General features: G+C 46.2%; 1 long non-coding RNA gene across 1 annotated transcript in view; it reads right to left on the bottom strand.

Moving 5' to 3' along the window:
- Window positions 1-1,826: 1,826 nt before the first annotated feature.
- Window positions 1,827-17,766, bottom strand: part of LOC137227061 (uncharacterized) — a 66,867-nt gene continuing 50,927 nt past the window's right edge. The window contains exon 4 of the long non-coding RNA XR_010944677.1: window positions 1,827-1,966. This is a non-coding gene — a long non-coding RNA (uncharacterized lncRNA). The remainder of the gene's footprint in view (window positions 1,967-17,766) is intronic.

Here is a 17,766-nt window from a genome sequence, read left to right as displayed (position 1 = left end):
AGAATGTCCTGGGCCCTACGTTAGGAGGCAGCCACCTCAAGGAGCAGAGTCCAGTGGACTGGACAGACTCATGAGCAGGGGATTCTATGCCCCAGTGGAAGTGGCCCTCCTTTCTTAGATCCACTTCACCTGACTTGTCAGTGGGCAAGAGCTGACCTGTGCCCCAGGGGGGCTGCTCTTGGAGAAAACAAGTGATTCCCAACAGCTCATCTGGTAAGGGGGCAGTGGGTGGAGAAAGAGTTGAGCCTGCCTTGAATTATGACCTGGCCCCCATCCTGTAGGGAGGTTTGGCTCTGGGGCTGCATCAGCAGGACCCTCCGTGAACGGATACACAGGGATCCTGGAGCAAAGCCAGTGGTCCTCCCATCCTGGGACTGAACAATGACACCAGATTTCTGAGCTACCCCAGAAGGGCCTTGATGGACTACAAGAAATAATGAACAACACCATCATCTATTTGAGCCAGGAAAGTGATGGTGACGCTGTTTACCCGTGTGCTCCCCAAACTGTTGATGGAACCGTGGAACATTTCATCGGTCGAGGCATCAAACTGCCAAGACTCAGAACTGTCCTTGTTTGGGTGACCCCAGAGTAGCAGCACGGAGATCTGTGTGCCTGTTCTCCGCCATCTCTGCCCCTCTGGGAAGGCTATGCCAGCCTGAGAGCATTCTCCCTCCTTCCCAAATACCCCCCCATCTTTCCCCCTTTTCAGTCTGAATAAAGGGTTTTACAGAAATAGAACAATCCTTGGTGACCGGTGCAGGGCCTGCCAGCCCCACCTCTCCTTTCATCCGAATCGCAAGGCCCTGATGCATCTGACTCTACTTTTCTCACCCCTGTGTCTGAGCTCCCAGGAGAAGTGCCGCAGGAACGTGAGCCTCCTTTAAATCCTGCCTTCCTGAACATTTCCTACTAAATGGGATCAACCATCACTTCCTATTAGCACAGCCTGGCCTTTCCAACGGTGACGGGCGGCCACGGGCTGTTCTGTGGATCACTTAGAGTCATAAAAACTGCGCTCAGGGCTACCCCTGCAACACGGAGAGCTCCTGGGAGCAGCAGGAGGGGGGCGGGGGGTGAAACACAGAAAGCTCAGAATCTTCCGCTAAATGCCAGCCCTCCCTGCCCCGCTCTGCCCTAGCCTCATCCACTGGCACTGGGAACCCTCCAGGGACCAGGCCATGGAGGCCAGAGCATGTAAGATAAGTGGCTGCCACCTTTGGTGTCTGTGCCGGGAACTGTCCTCAGATCTCATTTAATCCTGCTGTCAAGTCTAAGATACATTTCAATGTGGGGCTCAGAGAAATTAAGTGACGTGCTCAAGGTCATGAACAGGGCAGAACTGGGATTCCACAAGTCATGCTCTTTCTACTCCTGCAAGCTGCCTTGGAGAAGCCGCCTCCATTTCACCGGCCAGGGAGGACCCTACAGAGTAACTCAGATCACAGCCGTCTTCGCTCAGTCAGGGCGACATCCAGAAGGGCCACTTCAGGGTAGAACAATGAATGTCAGCCCTCCGGAGGTCACACTGACCCTCTCTTCAGGGCCTACCCAGGCATTCGGTGGTTAAAAGCGAACATGCAGGCTTTATTCCTCAACCTCCACGATGTGTGGGAACAACCAGGGTTGAAATTCCAGGCTCAGAAAGCTCATGTGACCCCCTCTACACGAAGCATGTGGTATGGACAGAAGGGCTGAAGTTTTACAAAAACGAAACGAAATTACACAAAAATCCCAAAGTAGAGCTGCTGTGAACCTGACATAAAAGCAAGCACATGAGAGATGGACCCGCAGCTTGGTCCCCTCACCAGGCTCCAGGCTTCCATCATGGACATTTCACAGGGTGGCCGGTGGCTGGGTCCCTTTGCCAGAAGTGCACCGCAGCCGTGGAGCATTCCCAGCTTGGCCTGTGTCCCGTTACTTCCCCAAATGACCCTTTACTCCTTCATTCTTTTGGTACAAGTTTCTGCCAAAGGAACACAGATGGAGAGAGAAAAATCAGGGCTGGGTTTAGATAGGAAGAAAAAATTCACAGAATGTCAATATAGTTATCCTGGAAAAAAACTTAAAATACTATCGAATGATTTTAAGGCTTTTGTGGGAACACACACACACACACGCACACACGGAGAGCAGCTGTTTGCTTCTGTCCTCTGCATCTGTGAGCTGTTATGTCAGTGAGCATTGCAGGGGCACCCGGCTCACCTTCAGGCTTTTCTCCCATTGCAGTCCTGGGCAGCCTCTCTTCGTCCTCTTCCTTTCTGTGTTCTTTTTTTCCTCCCACAAACACTGCCTCCTCTTTCTTCCCCATGTCCCCATGTCCTCAAGCTCTCCTTTCCCAGCCCAACAAAAAATAGCTCTGCAGAAAGACTCTAGTTCTTTCTGCAGATCACAGGGGACATGAGGATAGAACTTTATGTGCCCCCTTCCTGGAGGCTGCAGTCCCAGGGACAAATGGCTGCGAGTATGCAGGAGCTCTTGCCTCCGGCAGCTGACGATGAGCCCTGGGTGGGGCAGAAGGCATCCCTGGGACCCTCACAAGCACTCCACGTAGAGGGCTGCTAACCCCATTAAAAGGACTCTTCCGAGTATAAGCTCTCATCAGATGCTCTTGCCTCTTTGGAACCACCTCCGAAGCTGCGTACGTGCTTGGTGGGTAGACGCCTCTAACACTGGTTCCTTCTTCACACTCCAAATAACAACTTTATCGTCCCAAAAAGGTGCAGAGAGAATGGGCATGGATCCACCTGTGGCTAACTGTGTTTATGGGGGACAGGAGTGCTGACCTGGCGAAGGGCTGTCTGGCACGGCAGCTGCTGCCTGAGATACGGGGGCCGGGTTGGGGCTCTGCCTGGTACACGATGTTCTGGCAGCAGGGAGAGGGCGGGGGGGGCGGGGAGGCGACAGCAAGATGCTGAGAGGAGCTGACAGAGGAACATGCCTTTGCCCTTTCCTCTCCTAAGCGACTGGTGCCTGGAATTTGAAAGTCCCCGTATGTGGCATGGCCTGACCTTTGGCCTCTTGGTTACAGCAACTCGAGGAGGGACAGGAGAAACTGCTCAGACTAAGATGTGTCATAACTCGGACAGAGCATTCCTCACATGATCTCACTAGGTGCTCAAGGGTGATGTGGGAAGAATCACTCAGTTCCCGGAGAATCAAACCTTCCTCCCAGGATATGAGGGTGAGTGTCATTGCCAAGGTCACACGGCGTGTAAGTACTGACAGGACCAGAACTAGAACCCAGGGCTTCTAACTCCCCAAGGCTATTCCCGTGGATTTCCAGAGGTGTGGGAAGTACGGTAGTCCCCCCTTATCTGCAATTTTGCTCTCCACGGTTTCAGTTACCTGCAGTCAACTGTGGTCCAAAAATATTACGTGGAATATTCCAAAAATAAACAATTTATAAGTTTTCAATTGCATGCTGTTCTGAATAGCGTGGTGAAATCTCTCGCCCTCCCACTCCGTCCTGCCTGGGAAAGTGAATCTTGTGTCCAGCGCATCCTGCCCTGTGGTCACTTAGTAGCCAACTCGGTTATCATACCAACTGTCATAGTATCACAGTGCTTGTCTTCAAATAAACCTCATTTTACTTACTAATGGCCCCAAAGCACAAGAGTAGAGATGCTGGCAATTCAGGTACACCAAAGAGAAGCCAGAAAGTGCTTCCTTTAACTGAAAAGGTGAAAGTTCTCAACTCAAAAAGGAAAGAAAAAAAATCACATGTTGAGGTTGCTAAGATCTATGGTAAGAACAAGTCTTTTATCTGTGAAATTGTGAAGAAGGACAAAGAAAGTTGCGCTGGTTTTGCTGCTGCATCTCAAACTGCAAAAGTTACAGCCACAGTATGTGATAAGTGCTTAGTTAAGATGGAAAAGGCATTAAATTTGTATAATATTTTGAGAGAGACATTCGCCTAACTTTCATTACAGTATATTTTTCTGTTCTATTTTATTATTGTTAATCTTGTACTGTGCCTTATTTAAATTAAACTTTATCATAGGTATGGATGTATAGGAAAAAACAGTACATATGGGGTTGAGTATGGCTTTGCCATCCACTGGGGGTCTTGGAATGCATCCCCCCTTGGATGAGAGGGGACTACTACAATCTCAGAAGTCCAAAGTTTGACAACAAATAGCGTGCAGGCCCAAGTGACACAGACCTCTCAACGGCTTCTATTTAACCAACCTGCTAGATGACAGCTGCTCATCAGCCCCTTCCTAAAATACGTTTCCTGATGCCTGCGTCACAGGGAGTGAGCCTGGCTGGCAGTCGTTTTGCAGGACCTCTAGTGCCTCTACTGTGCTCTTTCCCCGCACACCGGCATGCCCTTCTCCAGCCGGCACTTCTGCTCCCACCAGGTGAACGTACCGTTGCTTTATAAGAGTCAGTGGATTTTTATTCCCAAACCTGTCTTATTCTTGCTTCGCCTGTCTTTGTAAAAGCCTTATTGCAATTAAGTAACTTGATGAAATGTTCTGCAAACAGATGATAACATGAGAGTGCAAAGAAAAAGAGTCATTATTCCTATGCAAACTAAGTTGACTATTTTGAGAAGATCAAATGGCAATGGGTTGCTGAAGTATTGCTGATGAGTTAGGTGTGGGTAAGCTACCATTAAAGATTGGGGGGAAATGCACACATCTATAATGATTCTTCACTCAGAGGACTTGGCAAGTGTAACTTCTCGCACCACTTTAAAGAAACAGAAACTGCAAATGGTAGATGATGCGTTACTGGGTGTGGTCTACTCAGGAAAGGTAGCTGGACACGCCCATCCATGGACTCGTACTCAAAGGAAAGGTGCTGGACTTACATCAAAGAACAGTGAATGGATGTATATTTATATGTTTTAAGTTAAAATGTTGAAGGTGTGTAAAATAATTTTCTCTGATTTCCCTTTCCAACCAGCTTCTTCCATTAACTGACCAACACCAGTCCACATTGTGTCAGATAAAAGGGATCCTGATCTAAAAGCTAGCCGTTATTGAGCAATTATTTGGTGCCAGACATCATACTGAGTGCCTTTTATGTAGCATCTCTTTTAATCCTCACAATCTACCCCTGAGTGAGTTACTGACATTATCCTGCAGTGGTACATGGGCCCATTTTTACAGGTCCTGGTCTCTCTTGCCTCCCCCCCGCCCCCGCCACCTTCCTTTCTTTTGCCAGCCAGTGGCCCATTACCGGATCGCACCTCTATAAACCAGGTGGAGCGGACAGAATTCCCCGGCTCCTTGGGAAGACTGTGACCTGCCCCGGACAGCGCTATGGGGGAGGGAGTTTGGTTGCTTCGAAATAGTCCAGCTGGGTTCTGGGTTTTGTGCGTGGGTATGAAGAAACAGACAAGGTAAACAGGCATGGCCCGGGTGGGAGCTGTGGAAACTAGCAGGAAGTGCTCAGGAAGACTAAGCCCAGCATGAGGCCCTTTGTCATGACGCTGGGCAGGGCGGAGGGGCTGTGAGGTTGGCAATTCTAGGAGCAAGACACTGGACAAGCCCACCTGAGGCACTTCTTTGCAACAGAAATGTACTTGGTGGACTGCTGGTGTTGAGGTAGAAATCTGGTGTCTGTGAAGGTCACTGAGGTAAGGATTAGCAGGATGACACAGAAAGGAAGGTTTATGGAGCCACACACATTGGGCAAACATATTTGCTATACGCGTACCTGGCCAAGGACTTGCATCCGGGATACATAAAGAATTCTTACAGCACCGTAAAAGGAAGACAAATTTGCAGTCCAATTAAAAATCGGCAAAAGGTTTGAACAGACGCCTCACAAAAAGAGATGTATCAGCGGGCAAAAAATTCAAGTTCATCAGCCACCAGGAAAAGGCAAACTCAAATCACAGTGAGATACCACTACTTAGGCACTAAGGGAGCTGAGGTTAAAAAGACCCACCATGCCGACTATTGGGGCGCAGTGGAGCACCAAGGGTGGGGTGGTGCAAGCAGTCTGTCCAGGGCAGCGAATAAGGGGGCGCACTGTCGGCAGAGAATTTAAAATCAGTAACAAAACCACAGAAAGTCGATCTGATTTTTATTATCACCATGCATCGGCAACTCTAAACAATGTCAGTGATAAGCTCTTCCTCTGCTGCCCTGTTCCTAGGGCAACCCACACACAGCTCCCTCCGTCGATACCTCACTCTTGGCCAGGACGTGGAGACATGCCGAGAGTGGGGGGTGTCACGGGGTGTGACCACCTTGGAGAGCTGCTTGGAAGTTTCTTTTAAAATTAAAACATTGCACTTCTACATATTTACCCGGGAGAAGTGAAAACACATGGAGTAAATGTTTATAGCAGCTTTCTCTATAATCAACCCAAAACGGAAACAATCCAAACGTTCATCAATAGGCTGAAAGGCTAAACATGTGGTACATCCATACATCACAGTGCTACTCAGAAACTGAAAACAAATGAAGGACCAATACACGCAATAAAATAAAGACCCTTACAAACATTATGCTGAGCGAAAGAATACACACTGTTGGATTCCATTTACTTGAAGACCAAGAACAGGCAAATCTAAACTATAGTGACAGCAAGTAGAACAACGGTTGCCTGGGGCCGGGGCCGGGGGTGAGTATTGACTGGGAAGAGGTACAAGGGAACTTTCTGGCGTGTGGGGTAGCGCTCATTACAACCTCAGAGATATTGCGGGTTCTGTTCCAGACCACGGAAATAAAATGAATATACAAATAAACTGAGTCACATGAATTTTTTGGTTTCCCATTGCATATAAAAGATATACTTACACTATACTGTAGTCTATCAAGTGTGCATTATGTTTTTAGAAACAATGTACAACCTTAATTTAAAAATACTTTATTGCTGAAAGACGCTAACCATCATCTGAGCCTTCGGCAAGTCGGAGCAGTAACATCAAAGCTCACTGATCACAGATCACCATAACAAATATAATAGTAATGAAAAAGACTGACATATTGTGAGAATTACCAAAACGTGACAGAGACACAAAGCGAACAAACGCCGTTTGAAAATGGCGCCAACAGACCTACTTGATGCAGGGTTGCCACAAACCTTCAATTTGTAAAAAACGTAGTATCTCCGAAGCACAATAAAGCAAAGCATAATAAAACGGGGTGTGCCTGTAAACTGACTGCCGTGGTGGCTCCGTGAGTGAACGCATTTGCCCAAACTCATCAAAACCGTGGGCCAAAAATGTGTGTATTTTGTTACGTGTAAATTGTGCTTTAAGAAGGTTGAGATAGTGAGTAATACAAGAATACATCCCAAGCTCTTCATGGTTGGTTGTTCCTGAGTGGGACTCCATCAACATTCCAGAGACATTCCTGTAGACCACACTTGGAATGTTCAATCTGGATGTATATTGACATTAACCATTATGGAAAGCTGTGTATAGTTTAATCTATAGACATTATTTCTTCCCTCTGAAGGGTTTTCATGCTTCTCTCGAGTCCCTGTATTTTAAATTCCTTTAGTTGTAGCAAAAAACTGCTATTTGGATTATGATGATGAGGATGACGATGATGATAACGATAGCAGCTAACATTTATTGAACATTTACTAGGGCCAGACACTTTGCTAAGCGATTTATCTGCAGTATTTTATGTAACCTTTACATAACCCTGATTCTCTGAGGTATTATCCTCATTTTTCAGATCAGGACCATGGTTCAGAGAGGTGAAGGCTCTTGTCAAGGGCACACAGCAAGTCAGACCCAGACTGGCATTCAAGTCTGTCTGATTCGGACTTTGCGTTCTTATCCCTGGAGTCCAGGGCCTCCAACACTGGACCCATCACTACCTGGTAAACCACACCACACGGCCCTCCAGAAGGGGGCGCTAGACGTACCTGCAGCTGCAAAGCACTCAACTTCCTTCTGCTGCTAACGTCTTCAGGGTGTCTCCCTTCCGCAATGAGCCTTCTTAAGTACCTCTTCCCTGCAGTCACGATGATGCCTGGCAGATAGGCGCTTCATTTATGGCCAGCAACCACCGGCCGAGTTGAATTGCTTTGTCCTCGTGGGCTTTGGGGGTGGGTGGGAATTTTCCTCCTTGACCTTCCACTCCTGCCTGGGGCTTCACTTTCCCCCCTCCTTCCTCCCCTAGGATTCTCTGAAGTTTATTCTTTTGAACTGTGACCACGACCGTATATATCTCTGGGTGTATTCTAACAGGAACCTGCGTTCTTTCCACCACAGGGCTGGCTAAGGAAGTTATGCGAGACTCAGGGGAATCCTGAAGGAATTTGCTCAAGTCTGCTGGGGTCTGCATCCTGACACTCAAGTACATAAGTGCGGCCAGGCCTGTTTGACAATCAAACCCAGGCATGAACAAAGAGGGAGGGGAGATGGGGGCCAGTACGGACCCCAAACTGGATCAGCCTCTTGTTTGAGGAGGCCTGTCTAGAGGCCTGGGAAGAGACATGACAGGGAGGAGGGAGTGCGTCCACAGAAGAAGAGAGGAGAAGATAATGGAATCCAATAGAGCTCCCAAAGACGTGTCATCTTGCTGCTGCCGAAACCCTTTGAATACGTTAAATCCTTAATCAGAGTAGCCTAAGACTGCAATGACTACATGGAGACACGTTAGTCCGGATAAATCCTTGCAGGTTTCAAAGATCTGAAGGGCCCCGGCACTTCCCTCTGCAGCGGCTGCCCTCTGCCCTCTCCTCCATGATGTCATTATTGAAGTTTCGCTCTCACCATGCCTGGTGTAAGTTGACATTGACAGTTGTAGCACTCTCACACCGACTCTGGAGGATTGTTAGCTTTGAAGCTATTTGGCCTTGAGCAGTGAATTCTTTTTTGAGCTCACACTGGCTTATAATATCTGAGAAGGCTTGCTCCACTCTGGCCCCAGCTTGCATTAGGAGAGGAGGCCGCTTTCCAACTTGGAACTGATACCAGCAGGAACAGAACGGGGAATATTATCCATTTCTGATGGGCAACAAAGTTAGTGTTCTCTAATCCCCCCGAGGCCTTCACACCGAGTTTCCAGTTTAACATCAGAGATTTTAACATCAGAGTTGGAGCCGCAGCTCGGCTCTCCTCTGCCTGTAACCGCCGCGCAGCCTCACAGCTGGACGCAGAGAAGGACTTGAGGAATACATGCTCTTCTGGCCTCTAATCTGTTTGTTATTAGGCTGTTGGAAACCCCTCAGTGGGGCTGGAAGCGTATGTCAGAAGAGTATAATTCAAGTGTATGTTAAAAAAAAAATAGGAGGAAAAAAAGCTCCCTTCTGTGGTAATTTGCATGTGGTGAATGCAAGTGTCTGGGGGGATTAATTAGCTGAACAAAGCTGGGGAAGGGACTGCCAGTGAATTGGCAAAAACAGTGACCTGGAGAGCATCTGACCTGCTCTTAATTTCCTCTCAGGATTTAAGCAAATATCTTGCAAAGCTTACTCCAAGGAAAGGGGAAACCCTCCACCCCCATCCCCAGCCTCAACCTATGGCTTTTTCATAATGAGAAAAAGTGTGTCCATTACTCTGCGCACACTCTGCCACCATTCACAAAGGAGCTTGGGAAATGGGGTGTTGTCTCAGTTTCGCTGGACCATCCTACTGGAGTAAATGATGGGTCTGTTCTCGAGTTCTAGAGAGCTCTGAATAAAGAACATCCAAGTTTTCAGGTTGCTGATGTAGGGAGAAGAAAAGTTTGCTTGAGAGTATCACTTATTTATCTATGTGTTCTTATTTGTCTCACTGTTATCACTTATTTATCTGTCTGTGTGAAGGTCAATCTTCCCCAATACTACTTCTGTCCATAATTCATGGGCTGCATCTCTCCTGATGCAACTGGTTTTCAGCATGTACCAGCCTAGGAGCTTAAAGAAACCCAAATGATACACCTTCAGATTAGAGATGGCCCAGTGTTTTGGTTGGCTGGAAAAAACCCAGCACCACTGCCAAACATCAAAGCAGAAGAAGTAAGTGTGTCCAGGAGAAGATGCTAACAGAGGTGAAAGCATAACACTCATGAGAACAGGGGCCTTGGAAGAACAGTTGGAGGGAATGGGGCAAGTGATAGGATGCAGAAACACCAAACAAACCTAAACTCATTCGTCTTTGTGGTGGTTCAGCTGAAGAAATTTCTTGCATTTTATTTCTCTGATGCTCCGGAGAGTAAACTGCCATTTCCTTAATTCCAACGGATGTTCCCATCCCTCATCCCTTCTGAAATCTAGATGTCTTACAGCCTACATGTCTATCAAATGTATCAGTGCCCACTACAATGTGATATTAACACGACAGCCTGTCTTCCAGTCAGTGTGCTTGCAATAGGGAAATACAGTAGGGAGGAAGGTATTTAATCAAAGGGACCTGCAATATATTTGTTCCACAATATAACTCCTGGAGAGAAAGTGTGCACATGGTTAGAAGCATGTGCATTGATGATTTGGGTACATGCTGAGGTGAGAGTCTGTGAACTGGCTCTGTCCACTGATATACAGACAATGAATGAGTGGTGCCCATGCTGACATTTCCATTATTAACTTACCTAAGCAACTGATGGGTGCTCACCTCATCAAGACTTAATTATTTTGGCAAAATGATAAATTGCACTCACATTTTTTCTGCCCCAAGGTAAATTGGTGAGCTTTAGAAAAACACAAAACTCTGTTGGGTCTGTTAATAATTTCCAAAGAAAAGAGCAGCCAATGCTTGAATAAATAAACCATTCTTGATGACAGTTTAAGAACTGGAATAACAATATGTGTGCATATGTGTGCTTATGTGCATGTGAACACACAAGAGTGGAATCCACTCTTAATTAATCCTATTAATTTGAGAAGTACTATGGTAACTGATTCTGTATTTCAGTGTGTACATTTGTGCATATACATATGTTTCAGAGAATGGTAAAAAAAACTAGCTAATGTCTAATGTTAAATTATGGCTTCTTAACAATGCATAAGAATTTCCAAGAGTAATTTAGTAATTTATAACCATAAGGCTAGGATGGGCTGCCTTAGGAAGTAATGAGTTCCTGGTCACTGTAAGTGTTTGAATAGCAAGTGTTGAAGGACCACTTGATGAGAATGTTTTGGTTGGAATCCTATTATCAAATGTGGGGAGTTGGATGTGGTGAATTTTTTAGTCCCTTCCAGTCAAAGAACATATGATTCTACGACAGAAAATATGCAATATTATCTTAAATGAGAGCACACTGAAGGCAGGGTTACATCTTATTTTAGCACAGTCCGTAGGACATACAATTAATGTGTATGGAACCGTGAACGGGTTGGACTGAATGATTTCTGATACCCTTTGTAGCACAAAGATGGGAGTTTGTGAATTAATTAGTCAGAGTTCTCCAGAGAAACAACCAATAAGATATCTATCTATACATCTATAGATACATATGGATATCCTAGTGGCTATCAATATATAAATATGAAAGGAGGTTTATCATGAGGAATTGGCTCACACAGTTTTGGAGGCTGAGTCGTCCCATGATCTGTTGCCTGCAAGGTAAAGACCCAGGAAATCAGATGGTGTTACTCAGACTAGGTCAGAAGGCCTGAGAAGAAGGGTTGCTGATGGTGTAAATTCCAGTCCAAGGGCAGAAGATGACCCATGTCCCAGTTGAAGCAGGCAGACAGAAAGCAGAAGAAGGGGCCAGTTCCTCCTTCGTCTACCTTTTGCTCTATTCAGACCCTCAGTGGATTGAATGATGCCCACTCACACTGGGGAGGACAACCTACTCTAGAGTCCACCGATTCCAATGCTAAGCTCATTCAGAAACACTCTCACGGACACAGCCAGAAACAATGTAAATCTGGGCACCCTGCGGCAGTCAAGTTGACACAGAAATTAACCATCACATGAATGTACATCGGCCTAAGACAATATCATACGTGGAACGCATGACTTCCTTCCTCAAGAATGTATTTCACTGAACCAGTGGTTTTCTCCCCCTTCGTAGTCTATGCTCTTTGAATCTGAGACATTCGGTAGCACTCAAAGGATGGGATTAAGTTACATCTACGGCTATTTCACTGTTGACTTGCCTGTCCTTCAGCCTTGAGTTTCCCTTGAATAGAATTGTTGACCACCTCGATCACACATTGTTCTACACTCCCGAGGAAAGTTCTCCCACGTTCCAGCTAACACTGATCTACCCTGAGCACTGGCTTCTTGTCATGCCTCATCTCATACACTTTCACGGGCAGGTAGACCCTGCTCCACACTTTTGCATGGCTGGCTCCGCTCACCTCCGTCTCACAGACATCGCTGGAACAGAATGCATCGCTGGAACAGAATGCATCCCTGTCTTAACAAAGATCAATTTTACACACTGATCGGAATTTGGGGGCACACGGGTAAAAGGTAGGAGAACCATTATTCTAGATGTTTCTGTGCTGTTGAACATCTGATGTTCAGCAATAAAACAGGTCATACTTCTAATCTTCAATACTCAACTCTACCTATAACCTTTAGCTGAATCTTTCTGATGCTCTGTGTGTTTTGTAAGAAGTTGGGTTGCTCCATGTCCTGGCCATGATTTTCAGAAGCTGAGGGACATCAGTGAGGGCTGGCAGAGGCAGGGGAGAGCAGCTTCTCAGGATGGGTACCTTCATAACACAGCCTATGACAATAAAGTAGGCATTCAATAACAGTTAAGCACCTTGGAGGTGACCCAACATGTGCAACCATTTTCCTGACTCTGTCCCCCAGATACAGCTTCGCTCTTGAACTTTAGCTTTTAGGCATCCTTGAAAGGGTTCTTGGGCTCTGCCTGGGCCACATATATGTGTGCATACGGTAAGCACTGCCCTGCAGAGGGAGGGCAGAGACCTTGGAGGGAGCAGAGATCTTGATGGCAATGGAGTTCTGCTCACTAACTGTTACTAGCTACCTCTCAGCATAAAAGGTAGTCTTTCTTTCCTGTGCAGACCCGAGTCTGTCTAGTTGGCTTCAACACATTGTGGGTTCAACTGAGACTTTTAAAGGGAGATAAGCTCTTATGAGTTTTCATTCCACGTCTCCCACTTCCTCCCAACAAGTTCTCCTCCCCCGACCCCAAAGAATGCTGACCTCCACCTTTACATGGTGCACAGAGGGGCTTGGCAAGTCTTTCCAGCAGCCTTGATTTTAATTCAAGTGATGAGAGCATTGAGGACTTCTCAAGAGGATAGCTTGCAAACTTCAGATTGCTACTGCCTTTTTGGGACATTAAAGAAAGTTTCTCGTGCCCCTAGGCTTCCCAGAGGACACTTCCAAACACCACATTTGCTTTGACTTGAAGGAAGATGACATGTGCACGTTCAATAGAAGGGCGAGGAATGGGGAGGAATAAAGATGTAGCAGGGTTGCAGGCTCACCCTCTACTCAGACGCGCAATATCAAATCGTTTCTCTACTAGAGCTGGTCTGATCTGCCTTTGACACGCCCCCCACCACTTGCCAATTAACAATCTCTGAGTCTCTTCCAATTTAAATTTTCTCATTTTCATTTAAATATTTTATTTATTAGAAACGCAACTCCTTTCTAGGGTTGGTTTGAATTTTCCCTTTTAGACTTCTTGTCCTCTGTATGTAAAAGCTTTCTCCATCCCCAGGTGGTTCAGGGTGGCTAAAGAGGTTTCCATGCAATGTGGTGGGAGAGGGGAAAGGGGACCAGGTGGGATCCTTTGGACCCTTGCTGGTCTTTGCTGCAAAGTGGCAGGGCTGGCCTGCTCCCCGTACTGGGGTCACTGTCCACCTGGCCTTTTGGGGTGATGTAATGGCACCCACTTCTGGCCATTTTTCCTGGTCTCAGGGCCTGTTACGGCCTCTTCATTCTGGTCACTGTTTTCATCCCTCCCACCTTCTCATCACTATACCCTGGCTCCTCCGTGTGCCATCCCAAGGGCATGAGAAACCTAGAGCATTGCCTTAGGCTCACAGGCCGGGTTCCCTTCTGCTTCCACTGTGTCCCATGGTCTTGCATCATGTTGGAGGTGACCATACAGGGGGCTTCCTGAGGCTTGTAGCCACCCCCAGGAATCCCCAAAGAAGTGTGACAAGAAGTGAGTCTCAGTCCTACTGACGTTCTCAGTCTTCCTACCAAGGCCCCCCAGGTCCACGACTTAGGACCAGAGAGGAGAGGCCAGGACCCCGCTGGTTTCCCTTGTCTGCCTGCCCCCTTAGCCTTCTTCGTCCAACCTCTCAGGCTCAAAGCAGCCAGCTTCACACTCCACACCCCATCATGATGGCTAGAGTAAATCTCTTTAGGATCTATTCCACCAGGCATGGCTCTTGATAAACTAATGGAAGCTGAAGGAATTTAGAAAATCCCTTTCCTTCTCAACAGTGCCTGGCTTTGAGGATGATTTTCTTGCTTAAGAGGTCAAAAAAGTCAGCTTTGAGATTCAAACTGATCAATGGTCTCTTTGTTCTAGGCAGTATCCCTGGGGCCAGAAACCCCATGCCTCGGCCTTGGTGGTGGAAGACTGCAGGGGAAGGTGATTTAAGAGAAAACCAAAAAGTTAGATGTGTAATATTTGCAAAATATTATCCCTGTTACAGAAATACGATTTTGAGCTTTCAAGAAGCACAGTTACACACTTCCCTTTTAGGAAACGTCGATTTATACAATTTTCCGGTTTGAAACATCCATAATTTTCCACTTCCTTCCTAAAACACTTTCCCCAGAGTCATATGTACTTTGAAAAACTGTCTTTGAAGGATTTTATTCCATATTCTTCCTATATTTTTCTGGTTAACAAACAACACTGAATCAGCACTAAGTGTTATCTCCACCTATTTGCTCTCTCTCCCTAAAGACCCTAGATTCTCCGCATGCTTCGCACGCCCCTCCCTCTGGGGAACTCATACGTTACAACAGCCTTGTGCAGAACAGAATTACAATCCTCATGACTGGAAGGAAGTAGGACGGTTTGGTAGCAATATGCTGGGTGGTTGCTGTGATTATTACCAAGAAAGAACAGCCAACTTGGTTTTCATTAGGGGAATAAATTCTAGCTCTTCTTTGCATATTATCTCCACGGTAATGGCCATGACCCCAAAGAAAACGGACATGGTGCAGAGAAGAGTACGTTTTCCTCATGCTTGTCAAAGCATGTCAGTGTTCTCCCATGGATTGTGTTACAATTCTCCTAATGCAATTAAGCAGCACCTTCTTTTTCCATAGAAATGCTCTCACAAATGTCAGTCTGGCTTGCGGTCACCAGGCTGGGAAGAACTTTGTTATGGAACCTGAAACCTGGCCTGATTATACATTTTGCAACAAAACCCCAAAGTTCACATGAACTTTTCAACTGGTGAGTTTGGCTGGGAGTCATCATGGAGTCACTTGTGTTTTGGATGGATGACTTTGACTCAGTGGTGCTTAGTATCTGGTGTCTTATCAGCCTCCCCAAACCTTCTGGGCAGCACTCTGATACCCATTCTTTGGATGTGAGAGGAAGCTGCTTTTCCTCCACAAAACTCTGTGGATGGGATGCGATCTCCATGAGAAGCTTCAAGTCGAGGGCAGCTGCTCTCTGCTGATCAACCAACCGCCAGCTCTGGTCACTGGCTCCTCCCATGATTGCTTCTACCTGGGCTGCAGTGACAGTCTTGCCCTTCCTTGGGAGTGTACGTGTGATAAAAATCACAATCCCTTCTATGAGTGTAGATACGTAACAGTTATGCAGCGTGTTCATTTAATTCTCATAGACACCTGGTAAGGGGGTTAGCTTTGTCCCTGCACTGCTTCTGAGGAAACTGAGGCTAGAAATTGAAGCTCAACGTCATGGTCAGAGGAGTATATGACTGAGACAGGACACAGCGTAATGGTGATTACGTGGCCCTTCTTATCAAGGTATACACAATGGTTACAATGTCTTGGGGAGGTGTAGCACTGAACAGTGCCAGCTAGAGAAATTCCCTTCCAAGACCATCTGCATTTGCGGGGCCCAGTGCTAAATGAAAATGCAGAGTCTCTTGTTCAAAAAGCAGGAAAAAGTGCTATTAAAGCTACTAAAATATGAAGCTTTTTCTTTTCCTCTACGGTCTCTCTGTTGACTTAGCCTGGTGTTTTTTATTTGCTATTTAATGTCATTCTACATAAAGAGAAGTTAAAATCTGTAATGAGGTGGATAGACCTAGAGTCTGTCATACAGAGTGAAATAAGTGAGAAAGAGAAGGACAAATACCGCATGCTAACACATATATATGGAATTTAAGAAAAAAAATGTCATGAAGAACCTAAGGGTAAAACAGGAATAAAGACACAGACCTACTAGAGAATGGACTCGAGGATATGGGGAGGGGGAAGCGTAAGCTGTGACAAAGCAAGAGAGAGGCATGGACATATATACACCACAAAATGTAAGGCAGATAGCTAGTGGGAAGCAGCCGCATAGCACAGGGAGATCAGCTCGGTGCTTTGTGACCACCTAGAAGGGTGGGATAGGGAGGGTGGGAGGGAGGGAGGGAGGGAGGGAGACACAAGAGGGAAGAGATATGGGAACACATGTATATGTATAACTGATTCATTTTGTTATAAAGCAGAAACTAACACACCACTGTAAAGCAATTATACTCCAATAAAGATGTAAAAAAAAATCTTAAATTATGAGTATCCCTTTTACCATTCAACTTTATGTTGTGGAATTTTAAATGTAAACATGATAGCATTTAATTAGTGAGGAATCAACAAAATTACACAGTTCCTATTTCACAGCTCACACATGTAGTTCATTGTTGCTAGAACAGTAGAAACATTACACAAATTTCATTCATTTGATCTGCATGCATTCTAGTCCCAGCAATGCTCTGTACCTGGCTCACTGCTGAGTGAGGAAGGACTGAACAGAAAGGCAAGTGTGGGCTGACCTCTGTCTTTCCTTCTATGGCATCATTCTCAGTGTAAGTAGCTGGCTAATAAAGGGAAGTAACAAGAGTAAGAAAGGATGTGATAGGGTTCATTGATTGTTTGTTTCTTAGAATGCCATTACCCTCTTTCTGTGTTAGAAGCAAGTTCTGGTTCAAATGGAAATGATGCAGCCTCTCAGGGCTGTCAGCACCCAGCCCTAGGCATAATATGCTTACCTTGTCCTCGCTTTGAGTCTCACTGACCCTCACACATCATGGGGCCACTGAAATTCTGTGCCATGGGGCACCCCAAATGCTATATGTAAATGGGGAGGCATGGGGCGGCATACAGATCATGGGCATCTCCTAATGAGCATGCTCCGTTGTTCCTTCAGACTTCACTTACACACCCAAGTTCAAAGATAAAATTACTAGGAATCTCAAAGTGGTAACAGTAGAGCATCAAAACCAACACTGGGTCCTCCTGAGTATGAGGACCTGTGCCTGCACAGGTTGTATTCCCGTGTGCCTGCTCTGCAACTCTGTCCCTGGCCTAGATTCAAATCATGGTCTTACCACATTCTGTGTGAACTTGAGGATATTAGTTAACCTCTTGCAACCTCAGTTTTCTTGTTGGTAGAAAAGGAATACAAATAGTGCTTATTTTCAGCGTTGTTACAAATGTTTCAGCATTTGTTCGGTGTCTGTAATACTCCTTATATTTCCTCCAAACTTCTCAAACATCCAAGATAACGTACGTGCCGACGTATGCCTTTCCACCGGTATCCCATCCCAGTTGACCACTGGCTGGAGTGTTAACAACTGCATTGCCTATGAAGCCTTTGAAGATAAGGATTCTATCTCGCAAACCACCATATTCCCAGTGCCTTGCACAGGCCCTGGCAAACAGCTGGTGCTGAATAGTGGATGCAGAGTTGCGCCAGCTGACTGTCTATATGAGGGGCTGGT

Source organism: Pseudorca crassidens, chromosome 7 (assembly GCF_039906515.1).
Source record: "Pseudorca crassidens isolate mPseCra1 chromosome 7, mPseCra1.hap1, whole genome shotgun sequence".
In the NCBI taxonomy this organism is placed as follows: Eukaryota; Metazoa; Chordata; class Mammalia; order Artiodactyla; family Delphinidae; genus Pseudorca; species Pseudorca crassidens.
The sequence above is the reverse complement of the archived record's forward strand: the minus strand, read 5'-3'. Positions and strand labels throughout refer to the sequence as shown.